At 48.1% G+C, this 24,917-nt stretch overlaps 1 protein-coding gene and 1 long non-coding RNA gene across 3 annotated transcripts in view; both read right to left on the bottom strand.

Annotated features, from left to right (window-relative positions):
• The window catches only part of GFOD1 (Gfo/Idh/MocA-like oxidoreductase domain containing 1), a 113,219-nt gene that overhangs the window by 86,239 nt on the left and 2,063 nt on the right, over positions 1–24,917 (bottom strand). The window lies entirely within an intron of this gene.
• LOC140626003 (uncharacterized) lies at positions 1,336–24,630 on the bottom strand. The gene is made up of 2 exons (XR_012025238.1): positions 3,617–24,630; positions 1,336–3,268 (listed from the first exon to the last, which is right to left on the bottom strand). It is a non-coding gene; the product is annotated as an uncharacterized lncRNA (long non-coding RNA).

Below are 24,917 nucleotides of genomic sequence, written 5' to 3'. Positions count from 1 at the left end.
CACATAGTAGCATCTGCTGTTTTCTGAGATACTAGGTCTGGAAGCTTCCAGACCCTCTGGAGAAAGTCCAGCTACCCCTAAAATCTCATGATAAGAGAGAAGGTGGTGGGGAGCCAAGGACTCCCACCTGTTCCAGCTCTCTGCCTCCCCCCGTTGACCTCATCTTCCCTGCCCAGGTACCCAATAGGGATGGGAGGAACCTTTGAGAAGATCCCAGGCCTGTCCACCATCAGATTGCAACAGCATGAAGGACCCTGAGAACCCTTTAGCTAAGCGCAATCGACCTCTAGGTTGGCACACAAAAGAAATGATGATTTCTGGGGTTTTGCCGTTCATGTACTCAGGCGCTGTTTTGGAGAGATGCATCAGCAGCTCGAGATCATCGGCACGACTGTTAGGTAGTGTGCTCGTCCGTCAGTGACACACACAGTGGTCTCACACCCACTGGGAGGAAGCTCATCCCTCCTTCCGTCTCTCCTCTCCCCTCTCCTTCCACCGCCCATTCCTGCCATCTGGGGGTCTGCTCTCCCACTACCTGTGACTATTACAGTGACATCCTGCATGTACCACGCAGGTCCCCCCACCTGGCTGGCTTCCCCACCTCGGGGGCCCACCGCCTCCAGGCTCTCCCAAACAGCCCCCGACATGTGGTCTGGACCCAGGGCTGGCGGTGTCCCTCCCCACTGCCTGGAGGGCCCTCTGCTCCTTGGGCTGGTGCTGAGGCCCTCCGTGGTCAGAGTGGTTCTACATCTCTAGCCCCACGGCCTGCCAGTCACTCCGCACACCAGCCTGCAAAGTCCCTGGGGCCCTTCCCTGAACACCATGCCCATCACCCATGCTGCTCCCTCGCTGGGAAAGCTGTTCGCTCCCCGCTAAAGCTTCACCCTCTGGGCCCCGATGCCCTGGTCCCCTCCTCCTCCGGCTAGCACAGCCCGTCACTCCTGTGTCCCCAGGGGACTGGGAACTCTTTGAGGGCAGGACCCCAACTCATTCTGCTTCTAACACACTTGATGCTGGCCGAATCACTGCCAGGCTGACTTCCAGTAATTCCAGTGGGCCTCCCCAGAGGCCCCGGGCTCCTGGCATCAGACGGAGGGTTTTCCAAGGAAAGAGATGAAGGGAACCGATCACCCCTTTGGCCAGCGCCAGAATCTGCCTTAGGTTTCATTTTCCACTCCTCGAGGTCACAGGCACCAAGGATGTCAGTGCCGCACAAGGAGTCACAAATACCCTGGGGCACAGGGAGTCACTCTGAGCTCTGAGAGGCCCCCAAAAGGGGTGTGAAAGGCCAAGGAGCAGGTTTAACTTTGGACTCTGACAGTTTGTTTTGTTCTGTTTTTTGGTTTGTATGTTTTTGTTGTTTTTAATATTTTATTTTTAAGTCATCTCTCCACCCAACGTGGGGCTCGAACTCACAACCCTGATATCAAGAGCCGCATGCTCCACCGACTGAGCCCACCGGGTGCTCCGGTTCTGCTTTTGTATAATGCCTATTTTCCAATGTAAAAATGACACAGTGATAGCATGGTAGGCGAGCTATGTTAGATCCCCCACACATAAATGCAACAAACCCTTTTGTAAAAAACACAAATTTCCATCATGGGCCAGGTGTCTCCCTTAACTCTTACTACCAGACTCGGAGGAAGTGAATTATCTTCATTTGCAGATAGAAAAACAGAGGTTCATGCGCATGCACCGCGCTCCCCCTCTCAAGTAAATAAATAAAAGAAATCCTCAAAAAAAATAAAAAATAAAGAAAAGAAAAACAGAGAGGTTAAGTAACTCGCTCGATGTTATACAGCCGGGAACTAGCAGAATCAGAACCTGAATCAAACGTTTGGGCTACTAAATTGCTGTGCTGCCTCTCAACTTCAGGCCTGATGAGTGGAGGGTGGCCTGCTGTGTCCCGGGGTACTGGTGACTCATTACACCATCCTTGGTACACGCATATGGTGCATGAGGCTCACGCTGGCATCACTCCAAGAGGTGGGAAGGCCAGTCCTCCGCTTGTTGGCTTTCTCGGTGGAGGCTGAGCCTGGCTTCTGTGTTTTCTGGGAAGATCTGCTGCTGGGCGAGGTGGAGTGATGGAGAAGGAGCCTTCTTTCTCTCTGAAGTCAGAGGGAGGGAATTCACGGTGGTGCGGGAGAGAGTGCGCCCCATGCATCCCGGATGCAGGGAAATACAACAGCACACCACTCACACATTCAGCTGGCAGGAAACAGCTGCCAAGGGAGAAGCGGGCAATGTGGGGGCAGAGTGGTACCGCCCTGCTCCGGAGGGTGGAAGGTGTGAGCTGACACGGATGGAAAGACAAAAGGGGGTGGGGAAGGCTGCTGTGGCTCATTAGCCAACCCCATCTGCACTGGAGGAATGGAAGCTGTGGGAGCTGACTCAGGAGTCCCCGGGCACTTCAGATGGCACAGTGGCAAGGGTCTGCACAGGGCAGGGGGGGCGGGGGAGGTAGAGGTCTCCCCTCCCCTCTGAACTGGGGCATCCTCCCTCCTTCCCCAGCGGCTCAGGCTCAGTGACAAGAACAAGCCTGGGGGCTCATGCACACACAGACAAAATGAGAAAGAAACTAGATAAGTGCTCCCAACAGCCTGGGGCCATTTGAATCCAGTGGCAGGGGGCTGAATATTTTATTCCCAGTTTCTGAATGTCCTGAATTTAAGGCCCTCCCTAGAATTTCTGTCCCTCTTTTAGTCCCTCCCATCAGAGCCAGAATAAACTGGCGGGACATCCCCAGTCACTGCTGGGCTCGGCACAAAGCAATGGGCTGTGAGCTTCTCACCCAGCTCACCCAGGGCCCTGCCAAAGCCAGCCCCAGCAGAGCTCGACTCTTATTACTGGAACTTTTGGGAGACAGGAAGAAATCACCTCATCTCCGGTCCTTTGCTGGGTTCCCTTAATTTTCCCAGCTGGGCCAGGAGGTCAGCGAAATAACGGGTCTTTTGAAATCCCGACTGCTAGAATGTAAACAAATTCGGTCCTCCTTGAACATAATCAGTAGCTCCGTAAACCACATACAACAAAAATAACCCAAGCCCACCCCGACGGCTAACCCAGGCATCCAAAATCCCACTGTCCTCTTCATCTGGTGCCAGGACACCTGTCTGGAGAGAGGGAAAAGCAAAGCACCTCGTGTGTGGCTTACAGATGCCGTCCGTGGAGCTCAGCACGTCTGTGAAGATGGGCCGCTAAGATCTCATTAAGCAGAAAGCGTCTCTCTTTTCAAACTGTCAAGTCACACGAGTGAGCAGTTAAGCAACTCTAAGGGAAGATGGGAAGGGCTTCTTAAGGAGCATTTAAAAATGCACAGCACGGTTACCTGTAACATCACCCAGGGCATTCAATTAAGTGCCAGGCCCTGGGTCAGCATTCAGCCTGGCTTCTCTGACCACTAGAATCCAGAAAGGTGGAGCTAGCAGGCACGGTGGCAATCACACAGCCCAGCCTCCCAGCGTGTAGATGCTGTGCGAGGCCCAGGGTGTGGGGCAGAGGGTGTGGTGAGGGAGGGGGCTCACGGCCATACACTTAGTCGGAGGCAGAGGCAGGGCTGTACCCCCAGGTCTGTGCTGTCCACCGTGGGAGCTACTAGCCAGACACAGCTACTTACATTTAAACTCATCAAAATGGAATAAAATATAAAATTCACTTCCTCATTTGCCTGGCCACGTCTCACGTGCTCAACAGACACATGGGGCCTGTGCTGGACGGTGCACCACGGTGCATTTCCATCACCGCAGAAAGTTCTACACGACAACGCTGCTTCGGTTCATAAGACTCCTGAGTTTTTCCCACTCCACCAGAGGCCTGAGTCACATTTTTACCACAGGTGTCCACCCATTAAGCACTGTGAAATGGGTTCAGTGGGACAGAGCCAGCTTTTCTTCTTTGTGATGAAATAGAAGACAACAGAAAATACAGCGCATCATCTGCCAATGAAATATGGGTAATGCCGGGCCATAAAACCTTTTTGGTTTCATGCAATTTTATTGATGCACATACACACACTATCTACATCTATGCATTTATAGTTTTATATCCACTGGGCCACAATGTAAAATGTGTTCCCTCCTGCAGGTCAAAGTCACAGAAAGTCAGACCCTCTCATGGCAGTGTGCTCCTTATCTACAGATGTTGGAATGCTTTTGCCCCCATTCATCGTCCCCTTTTCCAGATGACTCAGATCAAAAGCTAGTGAGGCAGAGTGTCTGTTCCATAGCATCACACATGGGTTGTCCTCCAGACCTGATTTTCCCTGTGTGCTCTTCCCTGTTAATTTTCTGTGTCAGTTTGGCTAGGCCATGCTAGCCAGGTATTTGGTCAAACATTATTCTGGATATTTCTCTGAAAGTATTTTGTAGGTGAGACTAACATTTAAATCAGCAGACTTTGAGTAAATCATATTATTCTCCATAGTGTGGGTGAGCCTCGTCTAATCAGTTGAAGGCCTTAATAGGAAAAGCCTAATCACCTCTAAAGAGGGAATTCGGCCAGCAGACTGGCCTTTGAAGTTGAATTGCAACATTGACACTTCCCTGGGCCTCCAGCCTGCTGTCCTGTCCTGCAGGTTTCAGACTTGCCAGCACCCACCACTGCATTAAACAACTTTGTAAAATAAATATCTTTCTCTCTCTTTATAAACACACACTTCCCATTGGTCCAGTTTCTCTGACAAACAGAACTTTCCCTAATACACACTCATATTCTGTCCAAAGAAATCCTCCTCATCGTTCAAGGCTCTCTCAAATCCCACCTCCTCTGTGCAACACCCTTGACTTCCTGTTAGAAATGCTGCTTCTGCTATGCTCATTTCTGTGGTATATTGCTTGTGTCACATTTTTGCAGATTATTGCGCTTTGTACTGTGGTTAATACTTAGATTCTAAACCTTGCTTTTCAAAGTGTGGCCCATGAACCAGTGGCACCAGCATACCCTAGAAACTTATTAGAAATGCAGGATCTCAGACCCCACCCCAGACCATGGAATCAGAATCTGCATTTTAACAAGATGCTCCAGTGAGCCGTGATCACATCAAAGCTTGAGAAGCAGGGTTTTTATTTTATTTTTTTTTAAGATTTTATTTATTTATTCATGAGAAACACAAAGAGAGAGAGAGAGGCAGAGGGAGAAGCAGGCTCCATGCAGGGAGCCCAACGTGGGACTCAATCCCGGGTCTCCAGGATCACGCCCTGGGCCGAAGGCAGTGCTAAACCACTGAGCAACCGGGCTGCCTGAGAAGCATGGTTTTAAAGATAGCTCCTCAACTGTGAGGAGCATTAAAAGATACTGATGCCTACTTACTACCCTCAGACTGGTGCAGCTGCTCTGGGCTACAGCTTGCGTGGGCATTGGGATGTAAAAAACCTTCCCAGGAGTAGGAGTTCCTAAGGTGCAGCCCAGTTTGAGAACTACCATAACCGAACCCCTCATCCTGTAAGAGGAACTGAGCAGAGTCCAGAGACCGTCAGGTCCCAGAGTGAGTTAGTATCAGGAGCGGAAGCCCACCAAGGTTTCCTGTGTCCCTGAAAATGTTAACGAAAGAGAAAAAGGATCCATATGCACCATCAGCAAATTTAAAACGAAACCTGGATCATCCAACACCCAGCTGACGAAGGACATTGGCATTCCACCCAGGGTCTCCCTCGTAAAGAAGAACGGAGAAGATTCTCTATGAATTCAAAGAACCACTCTGTTTAGGTTGGATCTCAGGAACCCTCCCCATTTATAATGACGGTCAAGCACTGAAACCAAGTATATAATCAGTGCTGGGAAAGACAGGAGCTGCCCCCACCGCCCCCCACCCCAGGGTCTAGGGTGACCCAAAAACATCCCGCGCCAACACAGACACTACCCTCCACTGGCTCCTTCATTCTGTGCTGGTCCCTGATCGCTGCTCCTGTGCTTTCCATGACAGGTACAAGATGATGCTATTACTGTGCCTTCTTAGCACTGTTGCCATATGGCATGGATTCCCTTACCTGAGGTAGCAAATGAACAGGTATTTGCCCTTCAGGTCAGCTTTATGCTGACCTGGTCGTCTAACTCCCCTGCCAGCTTTCCGATCCGTAACAACAGGCGTTCACTCCTGTCCCCCCCTCCCTTTGGCTTCCTATAAACTGTCCCCAGGTCAATCTCCGGCCTGGAGTTGGCTGGAACAAATATCTCTTTGACATTGACATGAACAGCCTCGGACGTGAAGATTCCTACTGCTGCTGACAGTGCAGTAGTTCTTTTTGGGCAAAACGACATCTTTCCTTGGTATAATGGAACACAATCTGCTTAATGAGGCACCACAGTAAAAGCTACCACCCAACGCACACTGCGCCGATAAATCTGTGCCCAGAAATTATACTGAACCCCACAGAATGACAAGCTGGACAGCTGGTTGAAGCAGCTACTCATACAGATGTGTTCTCAGCAGTGACATTAACAGAAAAAAAAAAAAAAAAACCCGCACACACCATCAAGGGCACAATGCACATCAGCAGGCACACGCGTAGGCGCACGCACGTGCACACACACAGCTGGCAAGCAGCCCTCCCCGTAAGCCATACCAGTCATGCCACTTTGCCCCCAAAATGCATCTCCTCCCTTGCAGATGAAGGGAAAACTGCTTCCTGGTCTAAAGGAGAGCTATGTGTATTTGCGTAATAAATTTAAAAAAAATAAAGTCAAGCTAATCAACAATCTGGCAGCAACAGTAATAAAACAATGCTTTAAAACATTTAGCAACCTGAATAATTGCAGCCGGCAAGTCCCAAGCTTTTCAAGAGAGCTACCGGGAGTAGCCAGACAAGCTGGGAACTGGCAGGGACTCTTATAAACCGACGGTGGCACCTGCATTTTACAGTTAAAGAAACAAAAGTCTAAGAGGTCACTTGCCCAAGGTCACACGGCTAATTAGTTACAGTGTCGGGCCCAGAACCACCTGTCCAGGCTCCCATGGCAATAGCCCCTGGGCTACAGCACACCCCCATCCCCCACGGCCCAGAAAGAAGTCCCTGCAGACGGTGACAGGTGACGAATGTGCTCTGTGCAAGGATTCTGAAGCGGCTTCCCATCTATACCGGGCGCCAAGTTTGGCTAAAAAGAAAACTTCCTGCAAAGCAAAGGGGAACTACACACATAGCAATGGGACGGCTCCCAGATCCTTTAGGAAGGCTGAAGCCAACAGGAGCTTCCCTTCCCACCATGTGGCAAGTTCGGGAAGGCAGAGGAAAATGATGGGACCACACCAGCCCTTTTCAGCCGCGTGTGGGTTTTGGCAGTCCAAGGTCAGAATGATAAATTACCCTATCACCAGGAGGCAGCGGCTTCTCCTCAAATTCAGAGTCACATCCAGTTATCCCCCCCTGCAAAAAGCAGAGCTCCTTGACCTTTATATATCCACTTCCACTTCCTAGAGGACCGCTTTTTCCCTTCGGCCAAGGCCGGACTAATTTTTGCTCCACCACAAATGTCTGCACATGCCTGGGGACAGCTGTCCCAGATTCAAAGGAGCATAGGATGTAAGAACCAGAGGGTCACCCCAACCAAGCATTTTCCCCTGTGCTATTGTCTCTCTCTTTTTTTTTTTTGAAAAATAAATTTATTTTTTCCATTAAGATCAGATTTTTTTAAATCGAAAATTTAGAGAAAAAAAACAACCCATAATCCCACATAAGAATCATCATTAGGGGACGCCTGAGTGGCTCAGTGGCTGAGCATCTGCCTTCAGCTCAGGTCATGATCCTGGGGTCCTGGGATCAAGTCTCGCATCGGGCTTCCCGCGGGGAGCCTGCTTCTCCCTCTGCCTGTGTCTCTGCCTCTCTCTGGGTCTCTCGTGAATAAATAAATAAAAGCTTTAAAAATAAATAAGAAACATCATTAGGATTTTGGCTTACAATCTACTAGACTTCAATTTTCCGGATGTGTGTGTGTGTGTGCTTTCAACAGCCACTCTCATGATATAGAAATATTTCTGCATCTTTTTTCTTTATCCATAATCATTAAAAATATCCCCATAACGCTGCAGCCTTCCTATCCATAATTTCAATGCCTATTTAGTATTTAATTAGCTGCATTTGCCATACCGGTTTTCCTGCTGTGGATTGATGTTTGTCTCCAGTGTTTCAGTAACATAAACAAGGCTTCGCTAAACACTAGTGTGTGCGCAGGTTTCTTCATAGAAAACATTTGATGTTACTTCCTTAGGAGAGCTTCCCCAGAAGTCAAATTCCCCATTTTCCTCATTGCTGGAGAAACGTGGGCCCCAGATGAATAAATACCTGATGAGCTAAAAGGAACACTCTCTGGAGAGCCAGGTGAGCGACGAGTCACTCAACCCCTCCGAGACTCAGTTTCCCTCATGCATCCAGGGCTGGGTCCCTGCAAGGCAGGTCACAGTCTTCGGGCTACCAGGAGTGGGATAAATTTAAAATTAAATAAAATTAAATAAATGTCTGCTACTTCACATGGCCTACCGTGGACACAAGTCACTGAGTCTGTCCTGTCTCCCTCCTGCTTCTCTGCTTTTCACAGCAGCCGCTCAAGAAAAAGGACTTCGTCAAAGCCCATCATGGGACGTGATTTGTTGAAGTATGTGGGGGCTGTGCAGATCAAGTGCAAGGTGTGCAAAGCAGGCAGGGGTACTGGCTGCCCACCTCCCCGCCCCCCCACCCGCCCACTGCCCCAGTCTCCAGCACTGCCCTCTGAATCCAGGTCAGCCGTGGAATTACACCCAGCTCGCTGCATACCTGGAGGTGGTGACCACAGGGGACCGTGACGATAATAAACACACACAGGGTGTTTGGGTGTGTACAAGCTGTACAGCAGTATGCTGGACCGTAGGGGTGGTGAGAAGACGTCAGAGATGTATAAGATATGGGGGGAGGAGGGAGTCAGCCCGTGTCTCCTCCGGTGGTTCTCCGGGACAGTACAGGGGCCACTGTGTCTGCAGCCACGGGTCACATTGCTAATGAATGTCTGCAAGTCAAAACACTGCCCTCGGCCCAGAGCCACCAGGACAAATGGAAAACCACAACAGTCCTGTTTTACTCTTATCCAAGATGACACGTTGCCATTTATCTTTGGCCTGTTTTAACCATGGGTTGTGATCAGAAGGGAAGGGAAGCCCAATCTACTGGCAACACAGCTCCTCCGGCTATGTACTGTCTCCTCCGTTAGGAAATTCGATGGGGGGACGCCTGGGTGGCTCAGCAGTCGAGTGCCTGTCTGTCTTTAGCTCAGGTTATGATCCCCAGGTCCTGCGATCGAGTCCTGCATCAGGCTCACCATAGGGAGCCTGTTTCTCCCTCTGCCTGTGTCTCCGCCTCTCTGTGTCTCTCATGAGTAAATAAATAAAATTAAAAAAAAAAAAGGAAATTCGACGGGAACTCCAACAGAGTCATCCTGACTCCCTTTTCATATCTTGAAAACCATAGCAGACTGTGCATGCGGAGTACAGATTTTGCAGTACGTTGCACTGGCAAATACGCGCAAGCCTTAGAGTCCAGCAGACCTACATCCGACTCCAATTCCACCGCTCAGCTGACAAAATACAGCACGTGACAGAGGGAAGGCACCCCTGCAAAGACCTACGGTGATTTTTACCAATACCAAGAAGCCAGGCTTTGCCAACTAAACTAGGACATGCCATCGACTGTAAGACAGGTCTGCATTGTAGATGCTGAAGAGTGAAAAAAAAACTTAGTACCTTAGAATCTGTAATATGTGAGGGGCGCCTGGGGGGGGGGCTCAGTTGGTTAGGTGTCCAACTCTTTTTTTTTAAGATTTTATTTATTTATTCATGTGAGACAGGCAGAGACAGAGACATAAGCAGAGGGAGAAGCAGGCTCCCAGGATCATGACCTGAGTCAAGGGCAGATGCTCACCCACTGAGCCACCCAGGAGCCCCAGAAGTCTGACTCTTGATCTCAGCTCAGGTCTGGATCTCAGGGTCATGAGCCCCATGTTGGGCTCCACAATGGGCATGGTGCCTACTTTAAAAAAAAAAAAAAAAAAAAGATCCCTATCTCCAAATTAAAAGAAGAAAATACTGGGTAGGTTCTGGGTAGATTATAAGCTCTTTCATAGTAGATACCATATCTTATACATCTCCGACCTCTTCTTACCACCCCCTACGGTCCAGCATACTGCCGTACAACTTGTACACACCCAAAAAATGGATGGTGAATACAAATGTTGAACCAGTTAGAAAACTGATACCCCCAACAGGGAACTGCTGTCCAGAGGGGATGTGGGGGCGGGAAAGGAGACAAGCCAGTGTCAGCGGCTCAGTGCAAGTCCCCCACTGAATCACCCACGCAGGCAGACTGTGGTGGCGCCCACTGCAGTGAGTAAGCACAAGTAGCCACGTCTCAGTTCCACAGACAAAGCAGCACGGAGGTACCCCTGGGCCTCCCGGGGAAAGCCAGGCAGCCTCTGTGCCCTAGATGTGAACGGCTGTGCATATTAAGTCAGACAGGCTATGTCCCCCAGGGCTCTAAACCTGTCCCCCAGGACTCTCTGAGAACAGCACTGTGCAGTGTAAACAAATGTCCCACGTGGGTGGAGCTAGAAGGAGCAGTTTAGACAAACAGAACCATGTGGCATTATTTTTTTTCCCCCTTAAATGTTTATCCCTGCTGGTTTTTCCTCCTCTGGGGCCCCAGCTCTATTGGAAAAGGGGAATAGACGGAACAGAGGAAAGAATCTCATTTTCCACCGCCCACTTTGGATTATTCATAGTCATGTAGGAGATGAGAGGGGCTGCCAATGACAAATTTCAGCAACAAGTCATCTCAAATCCCTACCTTAGCCCTTGACTTCAGGCAAGGCCATTCTGTGGGAGGCGCATTGGGCATGTGTGTGCCCACACCGTCACCAAGGCACACTCCCCTCACTCCCAGCTCCAATCAGCTGGAACTCCCGCAGGCCCAGCGCTCCAAGCAGCGCTCACACAAATGGGTACTGATTTCACAAAGGGAGTGGGACTTGAGGAGGGGGGGGAGTGCCAGTAATAATTAGAAAAGCAGGGGCACCTGGGTGGCTCAGTCCGTTAAGCGCCTGCCTTCTGCCTTGGCTCAGGTCATGATCTCTGGGTCCTGGGATCGAGTCCTGCATCAGGCTCCCTGCTCAGCGTGGAGTCTGCTTCCCCCTCTCCCTCTGCCCCTCCCCCACTCATTCTTTCTCTCTCTTTCTCAAATAAAATCTTTAAAAACTTAAAAAATAAATTGGAAAAGTGGATTTACCTATTTGTTGAGGCTTCACGTGCTACTACTTCTGCAACCTTCCCCCTTGGGTGCAGGGAAACACGGGGGAGTGGAGAGAGGAGGTGTTCGGGGCGGGGGGGGGGGAACCCAAGTGCCGGCAGAAGCCGAGAAAGCAACTTTCCCATGAAGTCGGGGTTCTTCCCCAAAGCAGGCCCTCGGGAACTGGCTGCCAGTGTTCTAGGTTCTTCTGGGATGAAGACTCCTGCGGCAAGTCCCTTCCCTCCTGCCTATGCTGCTCTCTGCTTTGAGCTGTACATTGGCCCAAAGTTGGGAAACCCTCCCCAGGTTGTTGGGAGGGCTAAGGAAGCATCTGCTGCATTCCCACCCTGGCCTCACGCCAGCCTCAACTGTGCCATCTGCTGCCCAAAATACCTGTGGTGACCCCCAGTGGGCAGGGGTACCACTTACCTGCTTACTCATTCCCAACATCTACTGGGGATTTTAGGAGACTTTCCACAGCCAGCCTATCTCCTTCTTGTTAGAGTCCTTACTAATACATAGAGGAGGTCATGCCCATACTTTCTGAAGCTTCTACTCATGAGACGCCAAACCCACTGTGCAGACTCTCTGCCCATTCTTGGGAGGAAAGGAGATGCACTCAACAGTTTGGATGTCTCAAGAATCCACGTCTAGGGGCACCTGGGAAGCTTAGTCAGTTAAGCACCTGACTCTTAATTTGGGCTCGGGTCATGATCTCAGGGTCCTGGGATCGAGCCCTGTGTGTCAGGCTCCATGCTAAATGTGGAGGCCTTGAGGAGTCTCTCCTTTTCTCTCTGCCCCTCTTCCCCACTCGCAAACTCTAAATAAGATCTTAAAAAAATAAAAAATAAAAAGAATCCACATCTACATCAAGCATAAATGAGTGCTATGTTCACTGCTGAATCCCCAGCCCTGAGATTAGTGCTGTCTGCTAGAACTTTCTGCAATGAGGTATATGTTCTATGATGCACCGTCCAATATGGAAGCCACCAGCTAGCCAGACGCAACATTTGAGCACTTGAAATGTGGCCAGGGCAATTGAGGAACTGAATAGCTTATCTCATTTAGTTTTAATTTATGTAAATTTAAAGAGCCACACACAAGAGTATAGCAAATGGCTACTATATCACAAAGCATGGAACTAGACAGTGCCCAGTATGTGGATGGTGCTCAAAAAATAATCTGTCCAAGGGAAGAGTGACTAGATAGTAAGCAGCCCACCATAATAAGTTCTGATGAAGCAGGATTCTCACGTTTATCAGGTATTCACTTTAAACAAATCCCTGTTTATTAAGTCAACAACCTTCTGAGTCAGGTACTTTGGTTAACTCTGCTTTACAGATGAAGAAACTGAGGCTAAGAAGAGTTTAAGAGGAGGATCCATGGCCACAGAACTCGGCAAGACCAGCACAGGGACGGGGCCGCCTCTTAAAAGTGGTCAACTTCGCCACTAATGGAAAAAGCATTCAGGAGCCTCCCTTTTCTTTCCACAGGATGACACCAAATTCAACAGGCATCTTTTCCTTTTGAAATAAAGCAATGAAGATACAGTGTGTACCCTGTGATGTTTTAATTTAAAGATTTTATTTATTTATTTATTTATTTGAGGGTGGGGATCTCAAGCAGACTCCATGCTGAGTGAGAAGCCGGCTCAGGACTCAATCCCACAACCCATGAGATCATGACCTGAGCTGAAACCAAGAGTTGGACACTGACCCATCTGAGCCACCCAGGGGCCCCTGTGGAGACATTTTAAAAGCCTAGCCAGTGCACTCACCTAGCAAGGCTCTGGTGACCGACCACTGGATCCCTGGTCAAGAACTAACCATCCATCCCACCACTGTGGCATTTCCCCACAACCACCTCCCCTGACAGCAGGCTACCCTGCAGGAGCCTCACAGCCACGGGAGAGCTCCGGTGCCCTGATGCTGACAAGCCTGTCCACATGTCAAGCATTGAGTGTCCTTCCCCAAGGAGAGTCCCTTACCCTTTCTCCTGCAGTGAATCACAGCCCCACCCCAGCACTGACCCTTGTACCATAAGGGGTTCAACTGTATCACACACAGACACGAATTTCCAAGTTTCTGTCACCATGGAACACAAGCACAAAACCAGGAGCTGAGCAGAGACTCCCCTTCTCCTCAGCTGACTCCACTCTCCAACCACCACATGGACCCAACTCCATCACACAGGGAGCTTTTGTCTTTACAGTGTCTCTCACTGAATGGATTTTTGCAGCTCTTTTCACACCCTATAAGACTGCCATTTGTGCTTCTCTCAAGGGGGTTCTTTCCAATGATCCTGCAAGCTGTTTCCTTCCCCTACCCCAGAGGAGTGTCATCTGTGACTGTCATCATTTGGAATTGAGGGGAGAGAAAGATTTAAGTGGAACTTAATGCTGATGGGGTGGGGAGATCGATTTGCTGGCAAACAAAAATAACTTTAATTCTAGATAAGAACAAAAAAAACATTTTTTTTTTAAATTTTGGACATTCTTAAAGTACCCTCACTTTGTCTTAAATGGTCAGTCGTAGGAAACACCATTTTCCTCTGAATATTACTCCAGAATCCTTGAAAAGGATTTTATATCATAGAACCTTCTATATCTTCTTTCACAATTATTTAAATCTGACCCCCCCCCCCTCTTCTGGATCCAGTATAAGCCCCAGAAGGTCTTCCTGGACCATCCAGGCCCTCAGGAATTCCTCTTCCCTCTGCTTTCAGGCAGGATCCATTATCTGTAGGGCCACCTCCTCAGAGACCCATGCTGCCTGAGAAGGGCCCTGGGGACCAGCGTGGCCTTTCCCCACAGGCCCTGTGCATCTTATCTCTAACCTCAAACTCAAGTTCACCACTCAGCAAAACAAAAGCTCCACAGTGAACCTTTTATCCAGCCTCTAGATCTAACCCTTCTAGAAGACAACATAGCAATATTAGAGGAAGCCCCTTCCAGATCTCACTTTTGCAAAGTCTCTCATTCACACATACAACACTTTCTGTGGGGGGAATTCTCTGTTTGGTTTGTTGTTGTTTTCCCTGTTTTTTCTCCTTCATCTGTTTTAATACCCTTTGTGGATTGCCATGGGGAAGCTACCCAGGTGGCTGACTCTTAATCCAATATTGATATTTTGAGGTTATTCAATTGCCTTAAGCAAATACTTCCTGGCTTTACAGTATCACAATTCACTCTGCACTTAATCATATATTTTATTGTATTGTTGTGTGTTTGCATATACTTATCTTGTGTCCAGAACAAAGACCATATCTTACTATCTGGGTCATTGCTAACAGCCAACACAGTGCTACAGGCATTCAAACGCATTTATTAAATAAAAATAAATGAAGAAGAGAAACACTCTCCAGACACTGGGCAGGATAAGTAACTGAGAGATCCTGGACCACCTCAGAGAATCTTCAAATTGGGAATATCCCAAAAAGAATGTTTAGGGCATTATCAGGGCCCAAGGCAACGCTGGTGCCCGAGAAGTCAGCATCCGCTCACATGGCTGTCTCGCTTTTCTAAATAATGAACCATTTCAATGAATATTTGGCAAAGCTAATTTTACTTGGGCTGGAGAACTTGTTCAGCTGCATCTAGTTCCAAAATCAAAAATAAAGGGAAGTTATTTGAAAACCAAAAAAATCTACCCCTAATGGGACAACACAACAAAATCACAAAACCAATGCTTACAACCCAATAATAAGAAGACAATCCAATTTTAAACGCTCAAGAAATGTGTAGATAGATGACTGGCCAACAAGCACATGATAAGGTGCTCAAAATCATGAGCCTTTGGGGAAATGCAAATCAAAATCATAATGAAGTAGCGCTACACACTAACTATAATATTGGCTGTACTCAAAAAGGCTGACAATACCAAGTGTTGGTAGGAATATATGATGGTAAACCTACTTCAAACAATTGGGGGGGGGATCTATTTATTTGTGAGAGAGAGTGTGCAAGCAGGGGGAGGGGCAGAGTGATAAGGAGAGGAAATCTCAAGCGGACTCTGCTGAGTTTGACCCTGAGATTAAGACCTGAGCAAAAATCAAGAATTGAATGAGTACAGCTGCTTCAGCAAGCAGTCTGGTGGTTAAATAGGTAAATATATACACACCATACAACCCAGCAATTTCACTCTTAGATATCTATCCAAGAGAAGTGAAGGCATAGGTCTAGAAAAGACTAGTATGCAAATGTTCACAGCAGCATTATTCATCATCATTAAAAACTGGAAAGAATACAAACATCCATCAGATGGTGAATGGACAAACCAATCATGGTATATCCATACAATGGACTATTACCCAGCAATAAAATAAAAATAAAAAAGGAATGAATTTCTGACAGATGCAACAATGTGGATGAACATCAAAAACATGCTAAGTGAAAGAAGCCAGACACAGAAGACTACATATCATAGGATTTCATTTATATGAGAGCTCTAAGAAAAGCAAAACATGTGTGGTTGCCTGGGGCTTAGCCTGGGATTGAGGACTGGCTGCAAACACACACAAGGAAACTTTTTGGGATGTTAGAAGCATTCTAGAACTCTGGAGATGACTATTATAAACATTTACTAGAAATCACTGAGTCTCAATAGGCAAATTTTATGATGCACAAAGTTTATCCCAGTAAAGCAAAAAAAGCAATGCTAAAGCTACAAACCAACTTAATTGGGGCTTCAAAACCCTATAGCTTCCGCTTATGCATACTATGCCAAAAGAGCCTCTCAGTGCCATAAAAGCTATTACAGTTGGAAACGAGAAATTTTAAAAATAATTTGGATCATTTTAACATAAAGTTATTTTTTCTGCATTTTTTTAATACTCCACAGGGCATTAACAATTCTCAAAAAAAAAAAAAAAAAAGCCTAAACTCCAAGGCATCCCCAGCTCACCTGAGAAGCCAGGGCACCTGGGGGGCTTGTGGTTGAGCATCTGCTTTGGCTCAGGTCATGACCCCAGGGTCCTGGGATCAAGTCCTGCATCAGGCTCCCTACAGGAGCCTGCTTCTCCCTCTCTGTGTGTCTCTCATGAATAAATACATAAAATCTTAAACAAACGAACAAACAAACAAAAAAACCCTAAGAAGCCAGCTTCCCCAAAGCCCTGCTGAGAGACGTAGACTCAGTCAGGGTAAAGGGTCCATGTGGGTCTCAGCAGTGAGGATTTTAAAGCTTTTCACCCAACAGTCACGTTGGTCAAGTCTGAACCAAAAGGATCTTTTGCCTTCAAGGTCTTCCTGCTTTAGAGGAAGATGCTCAAGAGAGTGCTCTCTGAGGGGCCCACACTCACCAGCTGAACTCAGTGGAGCAGCTTCAACAAGTCTTTCCAGACCCACACTCACATGACACGTCTGCCAGGTTTGTCAATGCCCAGCCTGCCTGGCCAGGTGGACTTGATCCAGGCCAAATTTGTATTCATCAGGGTTCTCCAGAGAAACTGAATCAATGGGGAGGGGGTGGATGGGTGTATGTGGGGGGAGAGGGGAGAAAGGGAGAAAGGAAGGGAGAGAGGGAGGGGGTAGGGGAGGGAGGGGGACAGGAGGGGGAGGAAGACCTCGGGAGGGTGAATGAAAGCAAGGTAGATTTATTTTTAAGGAATTGGCTCATGCAATTATGGAAACTGGCAAGTCCAAAATTTGCAGGGCAGCAGGCTGGAGACCTAGGGAAGGGTTGATGTTGCAGTTTCCAGTGTGAAGGCCATCTGAAGGTGGAAATTCCTCTTCCCCAGGGACCTCAATCTTTTTTCCTGACTCCTGACTCCTTGGAGGCCCTACCCTAATACTTGTGCACAAAGGGTCTCTCCCCGCAGTTCTCTGCTGCCACATCCAAGCAGGAGGTGCTGGACCATAAAACTCCATGGAGCCAGCTATGTTTATCTACTTTCCCATCACATACTTTACAAACATTTACATTCTAAATTTAATAATAAGGTTGGCATCATTGGATCATGACACACATTTTTTCTTTCCTGTTTTACTGTGGTCCTTATAAAAGCGATGAAATGTCAAATGTGTGTTTGAGGACAGTATATAAAGATGTGAAAGCAAGAAATGTCTACATTTGTAAAATCTTCAACAAAGTCTGTGTTTTTGTCATTAGCACCTTCTGGGAGTGTGGCACAGCTTGGGATGCCCACTCTTAACCCCTCCAGCCCCACTTCCTGCAGTAGAGGGTCCCCATGGCATTTTGTGATGAGTCCCCCACATTACCAGATAACCTCCAAAGACTGGGCCAGGAGAGAGCATCAGACACAAGCAGAGACAACTAGGAGTGGGGGCTGGAGTGGGGGAGGCTAAACCGGTAATATTCCTATTGGGGAGCTCTGTCTACCACCACATGGGCCCCCGAAGCAGAGAAGACCAAAGAGCGATGGATGATGAGGTCACCACACGAACAGAAGCACAGCACAGAATGATAAAATTCCAGGAGTTCAGAGTTCCCAGGTACCCACTGGGGCCTGAGCTACGTCCCCACCCCTGAATTCCACAAAGGGCCCTGCATCCTTCTCACAGGCGATGATAAAACCTCACAGGAGCATGGTGAGTTCCTGGGAACACCATCAGCACCTTCTAGATCGTGTCTCTGTAAAGCAAGTATTGGATTCTCAGCATATCCCACATCTGAAGCTTGGCTTATGCACATTCCCCTTAAAAAAATAAAAATAAAAAGGTGGGGGTGGCACCTGGGTGGCTCAATCAGGTAAGCCTCAGACTCGTGATTTTGGCTCAGGTCAGGATCTCAGGGTCATGAGATCAAGCCCCGTGCTCAGCAGTGAGTCTGCTTGAGACTCTCCCTCTGCTTCTCCTCCTCTCCCGGCTCATACTCTCTTTCTCTCCCTCTCTCACTAAATAATTTTTTTAATGTAAAAAATAAATTTAAATGAATTAAAATTTTTTTAACTATTTTCTGAATCTAGGTAGATGGAATCATCTCTTTATAAAATATGAAAAGCAATCCTCAAAAGTATCATTTGGAATAGGCTGAAGAACTGATCACCTCAATGAGACGTAGAATAATCTTTATTAGGTTTATGCAGATAGCTATGGGCAGAGGTGGGGTGGCTAAGCCTGTCCACATCCCCTCTCATTTTAATTGTCACATCAATTATATACACTTAGTTTTTTTTTTAAGATTTTATTTATTTATTCATGAGAGAGGCAGAAACATAGGCAGAGGGAGAAGCAGGCTCCCTGCAGGGAGCCCGATGTGGGACTCAATCCCAGGACCCCGAAATCATGACCTGAGCCAAAGGCAGATGCTCAACCACTGAGTCACCCAGGTGTACCAGTTATATATACTTATATCATAGTATCCTAACATGGTATCTTAACATACTATGTCATAGTATCTTAACCCATCTTTTTGATCAGAAGCCTGAAGTTCAGCAGGGATGGTTACACAGTCCTGACCCACCAACCTTTTGCATCATCCATGCTTCTGTGACTCACAAGGCCATCTACAGTGACAAGCCATAACTGCCCTGAATCAAAATATGTAACTAATTGCCCCTATATTTCTTTCTTGGTAAAACCCTTAAAACATGCTATTTACTTCCACCACTTTTCTTTTTTCTTTTGGTTCTTCCCCCATTTCGGGATCAAAATGTCCAATTTCTTCATCTGGCTTCTCCTCACTCCGATTTGCACTTCTGCAGAATCGAACATTTTCGAAGCCAGATATCATCAACAGAACAATCACTCAACTGCACCTAATTTCAGTTAGATGAAATGAGACTGGCGAGGCTTGACTTTTCCTCACCCAACGCCGTCATTTCTTCCATCTACATCATGCCCCAGGGCTTCCTCAGCCCTACACCAAGCTGATAGACCAAAACCACTGCACTTGGGGCTCAGCGGTGGAGAATACCCAGAGAGAGAAAAAAAAAATGCAATTGCCTCTTCTGCACGGTCTTCGTAGAAAAAATGCATCCAGAATAGGCTTCAAGGGGGAGCTGGAAATGTGGGGTTTGCTGGGATTCCAGAATGGTTATTACTGAGTCCAAAAGGGACATCTGATCAGCAGCGGCCGTCTGTCAGCCTGTGTGGCAACCACGCCCAGCACCCCTGCACCTGGGTCTCACCCCTGTTCCTGCAGCCCTTCTCTGGGTACACCTGCTGCTACTCCGCAGTAGGGCATTAAAGTGCGGGGTGCTCCAGGTCCTCAGCTGAGGATGCCAAACAAGTCAGGGCAAGGTTACTGTGCACACAGTCAAGGCTCCACGGAACTCTACAGTCTTCTTCGCAGTCCCAGAGGAGCCTCCCGTCCCCCAGAGAGGCTTTCCCCAGAGAGTCTGCACTACTGTCTCCAAAAACTGGGGCAGGGAACGTGAAAACAGATGCCATCACATTACACACAAAGGCGGCAGGTATTTTAACACAGCTCCCCCGCCAGGTTAATTATTCACAGTAGGGTTGGTCTTGTTTTCCCCAAAGGCAGAGAGCCATCCCAGCTCTGTGTCCAGCAGCCACCACAGGCACATCACCCGGGAGCTGGAGAGACATTCTGAATCTTGGGCCCCACCTGGGAATCTGCATTTTGACAAGAATTTTTTTCCCCCTCGGGTGGCTGTCTGGGAGGCACTGTGCTTCCGCAGGCAGGACAAAATGTTACTGACTGATTGACCCATCCTGTTTATGACCTTTTGTCTTCTTCCCCCAAGTATTCATTCATTCACTGGAAAGGCATTCATTCGTCCTTTGGCAAATATTTATAGTGTGCCTACTAGGTGACTCAGAGCCTGGTACTGTCTAGGGGAGATAAGGCCACCCCGGTGAGCAAAGCAGGCACGGGCCAACCTCAAAGAGCTTTCGTTCCAGCTGGGGAGACAAACAGCAAATGAGAGCACAAGCAAACAAATGAGAGAGGTCATCACAAACAGCGATAATGCTATCAAGAACACAGAGAGGCTGCAGAGGTTTAAGTGAGAAGTGGGGAAGACTCAACTTCTGGTTGGGAGGGAAAGACCAGAATGGTTTCTCTGTCTCTGTCTCGGTCTGTCTCTCTCTCTCCTGATAGAACATTTGAGCTGGAACATCAGAATGAGCTAGCCATCCAGAGGAATGAGGGAGAACCCTCTGGGCAGAGGGAGGAAAAGCCAGTTTGCAAAGGCCCAGAGTCAGGAAGGAGCTGGTGAGTTTGAGTTAGAAGGCCCAAGTAGGGGTTCCTGGGTGGCTCAGCGGTTTAGCACCACCTTCAGCCCAGGGTGTGATCCTGGAGACCCGAGATCGAGTCCCACATCAGGCTCCCTGCTTCTCCCTCTGCCTCTGTCTCTGCCTCTCTCTCTGTGTGTGTGTGTCTCTCATGAATAAATAAATAAAATTAAATTTAAAAAGAAGGCACAAGTAGCTGGAAGGCAGTGAGCCGGGTGATGGGGATTACTAGGCAGGGTTTGTCCAGGCCAAGAAAACTGAATGTTGCTCCAGGTGCCATGGCAGCCACTGAGAGATTCTGAGCAGGGAATGAATGACATAGCACCATACATATGCATACACGCCACTCACCTGTTATACAGAGGCTAGCCTGGATAAGGAACAAGAGTGGACCTAGGGCGGCAGTGGGTGGCTCGCTGCACAGCCTAAGTGCAGGAGGACAAACCGGACATAGGTTTTGACAGACTCCCCAAAGGCCAGCTGGGAGCTGTGCTGCTCTGGATACAAAGGTGAGGGAGACCATCCTGGCTGCCTTCAGGCACCTGGCAGTCAGGGGGCTCCTGGAAGTGAGGCCTGCGAGCAGCTCAGCAAAAAAAGCAGTGTCATCTCGGGGGCCGGTAAATTTGGCAACATCTATCTACATTAAAGGAAATGAACACATACTTTTTGACCAGCAGCTCACATATTTACCCTACAAGCACAGTGGTGAGTGTGCAAACCGACATAGGTTCTAGGTTATTCACCACAGGTTCGTATAGGCAAAAGATTGGGAACAACCAAAATGTGGGTAGTAGAGAACTGGTTAATGAATTTTGCTTTAACCATACAATGAAATACTATATAGCAAAAAATAGAAACACGGAGGCATGCCTGGGTGGCTCAGTCAGTTAAGCCTCTGCCTTCAGTTCAGGTCATGATCCCTGAGAGTACCTCCCAGTTGAAGAACAGAGACTTGGGGGGGGGGAAGGGAGGGAGAAGGGGGGGAGACACTTGCTCTTCCTATAAAATTTTATGGTATTTTCAATTTATACCACGTAATACATAACTCATTCAAAAATAAATGAAATTTAAATTGTACACTAAAATAGGTTTGAGAGGGGGCACCTGGGTGACTCAGTGCATCTGCCTTTGGCTCAAAGGGTGATCCCAGGGTCCTGGGATCAAGTTCAGCATGGGGTTCCCCAATAAGTTTTTACTTAAATAAATACATAAAATGGGTTCGAGAAAAGATGAAGACAGCCTTTGGCACTAGACCACAGCAGGGTATGGGAAGGGCGAGACTCTGGAGAGGAGGGAATCCTGGGGCCAAGTCCTGCAGGATGAACAGGCATCCATCACAAACACGAGCCAGAAGGTGTTCCAGATAGAGGCATGGACCTATAAGCAAACAGGGACCGTTCCAGGACACCTCAGTCATTCTGGGTTTCACTATAGTGCACAGGGTTCCAGAAGAGCCAGCAGGACATAGCCTGGGCAGGCTCGTCATGAGGCCAGCTCCTGCCTGTCAAGCCAAGAAGCTGGGGACTCTTCTAGAAGTGACAGCAAGGGGCACGGTGACATGATCAAGTCTGCAGCTCTTCAAGGAAAGGCTGGCAGTGGTGTGGAAGCTGGAGAGAGGCAGTGGTGAGGAGGGGCAGACTGGAAACTCACCCAGAGACCTAGAGAGGGGCCCCTGTTCCTTCTGTGGAGGAAGCAATGATGGAGAAAAAGGAACTGAGCCCACGCATGGGGCAAACAGGAATAAAAGATAACACCAAGAACCTCACCCGAGCTACTATGATCTAAGAGAAGGAATTGAAGCCAAGAAGCAAGTTTAGGGGGTGAGAGAGGAAGAAAGGACTCTCAGAAGGTAGAAGCGTGGGTTCAAATCCCAAGCTATCCATCCCTGAGCAATTCTGCTCAGCTCTCCGAATTTTAGTTTGCCTTATTTATAAACTGGGGCTAACATCTATGTTTGAGGGCTATTCTCATCATGAAATGAAGTGTTTTATTTTTTTTAAGATTTTATTTATTTATTCACGAGAGATACAGAGACAGAGGCAGAGACATAGGCAGAGGGAGAAGCAGGCTCCCTGCAAGAAGCCCGATGCGGGACTCAATCCCAGGACCCAGGATCACGCCCTGAGCTGAAGGCAAGATGCTCAACCACTGAGCCACCAAGGCGTCCCAAATAAAGTGTTTTATATGCAGCACCTACCACATCGCCTGGCACACATGAGGTACTTAGTAAAAGACAGTCCTAGGCACTGTCGAAATTGTACAAAAGAAATGCAGGAAGTCTCTACAACAGAGAAATATGTCTAGTTCACCAAAGTAGGGATTTCAAGGGAAGTTTTAGAAATTAAAGGAGGATGTATATGATCCTATTGATTCCAAGTGTCATTCCCTGATGGTCCCCAGGCCAGCCCCTCACCTTGACAGACATGAAACCAGTCACGAGTATGGACAGAGGGACCACTCGCCATTGCTGGGCAAGCAACTCAAAAGCCCAGGCCTTTGCCAAAAGAAGGACAATTCACCAGGATCAGTCAAGACTGGCTTGTTCCAATTTCAGGCAAACACCAGCATCTATAAACCCCCCAACGGCCAAACCAACTCTGCAACTGTCCGGGGTGTTTCACTTCCTGTGTTAGGGGTGTTGAACCTCACCATGACAGCAAACACACCAAGACAACCACCCAGCTGCACACTCGCAGGTACAACGTGGAAGAAAGTGACCTCTCGGGATTTTCCAGTGAAGATGAACTGGGGAAAGAGATGAAAGTCCAGCCCCATCTAAATTCAATACCCCCACGTTTTCTATAATCACAAACTATCTGAAATGACCTGCCAAAACAGAAGTGGGGGGGAAAAAAAGTCCCAAGAATTACTACAAAAATATAAACAAAACCCTATTCCTTAGTCATGGGAATATTCCTTATTCCGGGGTCTATTTCTGAAGACTCCTGCTTGGGTTTGAAGAGATTAACTCTTGTTAATCTTGTCAAGAAAAAAAAATCTTAAGGATTTTTGAAAATAAAGACAGAAGTATCCAGAAAGGTATAATTTATGCCACCTCTCTCCAACCCAGAGCAGCCCAAATGCTTTCTTGGTTAAGGTACAAGAGACTGTCAGAAAATAGGAACATTCTTGTTCCCCGAATGGCCGCTCATCTGGAGATACAGCCTGAGGGGTGCTGACCTGCAAGACTGTTGTCATAGTGGGGGAAAAGCAACGTTACAAGGTCTTTCTGATATGACCAGTCCTGGGCTTTCTACAGACACGGAGCTCAGGACAGACCTGTTGGATACAAATTGTCCTTACAGGGCAGCCCGGGTGGCTCAGTGGTTTAGTGTCTGCCTTTGGCCCAGGGCATGATCCTGGAGTCCCAGAATTGAGTCCCACATCAGGCTCCCTGCATGGAGCCTGCTTCTCCCTCTGCCTGTGTCTCTGCCTCTCTCTCTCTCCTCTCTGTGAATTCTCATGAATAAATAAATAAAACCTTTTTTAAAAATTGTCCTTACAGATTTATGCCATCCAACGGTTATGACCCATCTGGTATGCACAGATCCACCATAAAGACTAAGGTTAGCAACCCGATTACTATATTACATCAAACAGAAAAGTCAGAACCCAATAACATTCAATCCAAGGCTCAAGAAAATAAGCAACAAAGGTCAGAAACTTAGTAAAATACAATAAAAAGAGTTTTCTAGGAAGAAAGAGTTCTAACATTCTGGTCATTCAGATCTCTGAAGACAGAATTACACACACACACACACACACCACACATATATGTATACATTTCACCTGCCCTAGATCCATCCCTGTTTTAAAAGATAAAACTCGCCTTTACATAAATTACCACTGGCTTCCAAGTACTGTCCCTGCTCTTTGCCTTGTAACTTCAACGTCCTGTCCTGTGCCATAAGCTTTGTCTCTTTTCCTCGCCAATAAAAATTCCAGCTCTCAAGGGTGCGTGTTACATTTCCTGGGAGGGTAAGGAGTGAGCCCCAGTCCTGGGATTGTCTCAGGTAGGTGTGAGAACTGCTGGTGGACAAAACAGGTGCTGCTTTTTCCTCTGGGCAGGGCAGGGCGCGGATGCTCTGTGCTCTGAGATGGTTCGGGGGCTGCCTGGGTGGGGGTGGGGGTGGGGGGACCGCAGGGTGAGGGGCAGGGAGTTCCCTCCCAACCTGCTCCTCCACGTCAGGCCTGGGAACTTTCCCGGGTTATTAAGGAGGGACTCCTCGCATGCTCCCGCGTGCAACTGACAGCCTTGGGCTCCTTCCAACTCAAAGCAGCCATCCCTTGGAAACTACTGCGCCCATGCCCGCAAAATTTCAGATCTCTTATTCCAAGCCCACGCAGAAGACAATTCCTGAGCTGCCACCAGAGTTCAGTTCCCCTGGTTTTGTCGAACCGGTGGCTACGGACCCAGGACGCGCCCCCCCCCCCCACCTGGAAGACGTCCCAACGGATCCCCTGACCCCCGTCCGACCGCTCCCGCCATCCTTGCTCCGGGCTAACGCGGAGTAATCCCAGGT

Source organism: Canis lupus, chromosome 37 (genome assembly GCF_048164855.1).
Source record: "Canis lupus baileyi chromosome 37, mCanLup2.hap1, whole genome shotgun sequence".
Classification (NCBI taxonomy): Eukaryota; Metazoa; Chordata; class Mammalia; order Carnivora; family Canidae; genus Canis; species Canis lupus.
The sequence above is the reverse complement of the archived record's forward strand: the minus strand, read 5'-3'. Positions and strand labels throughout refer to the sequence as shown.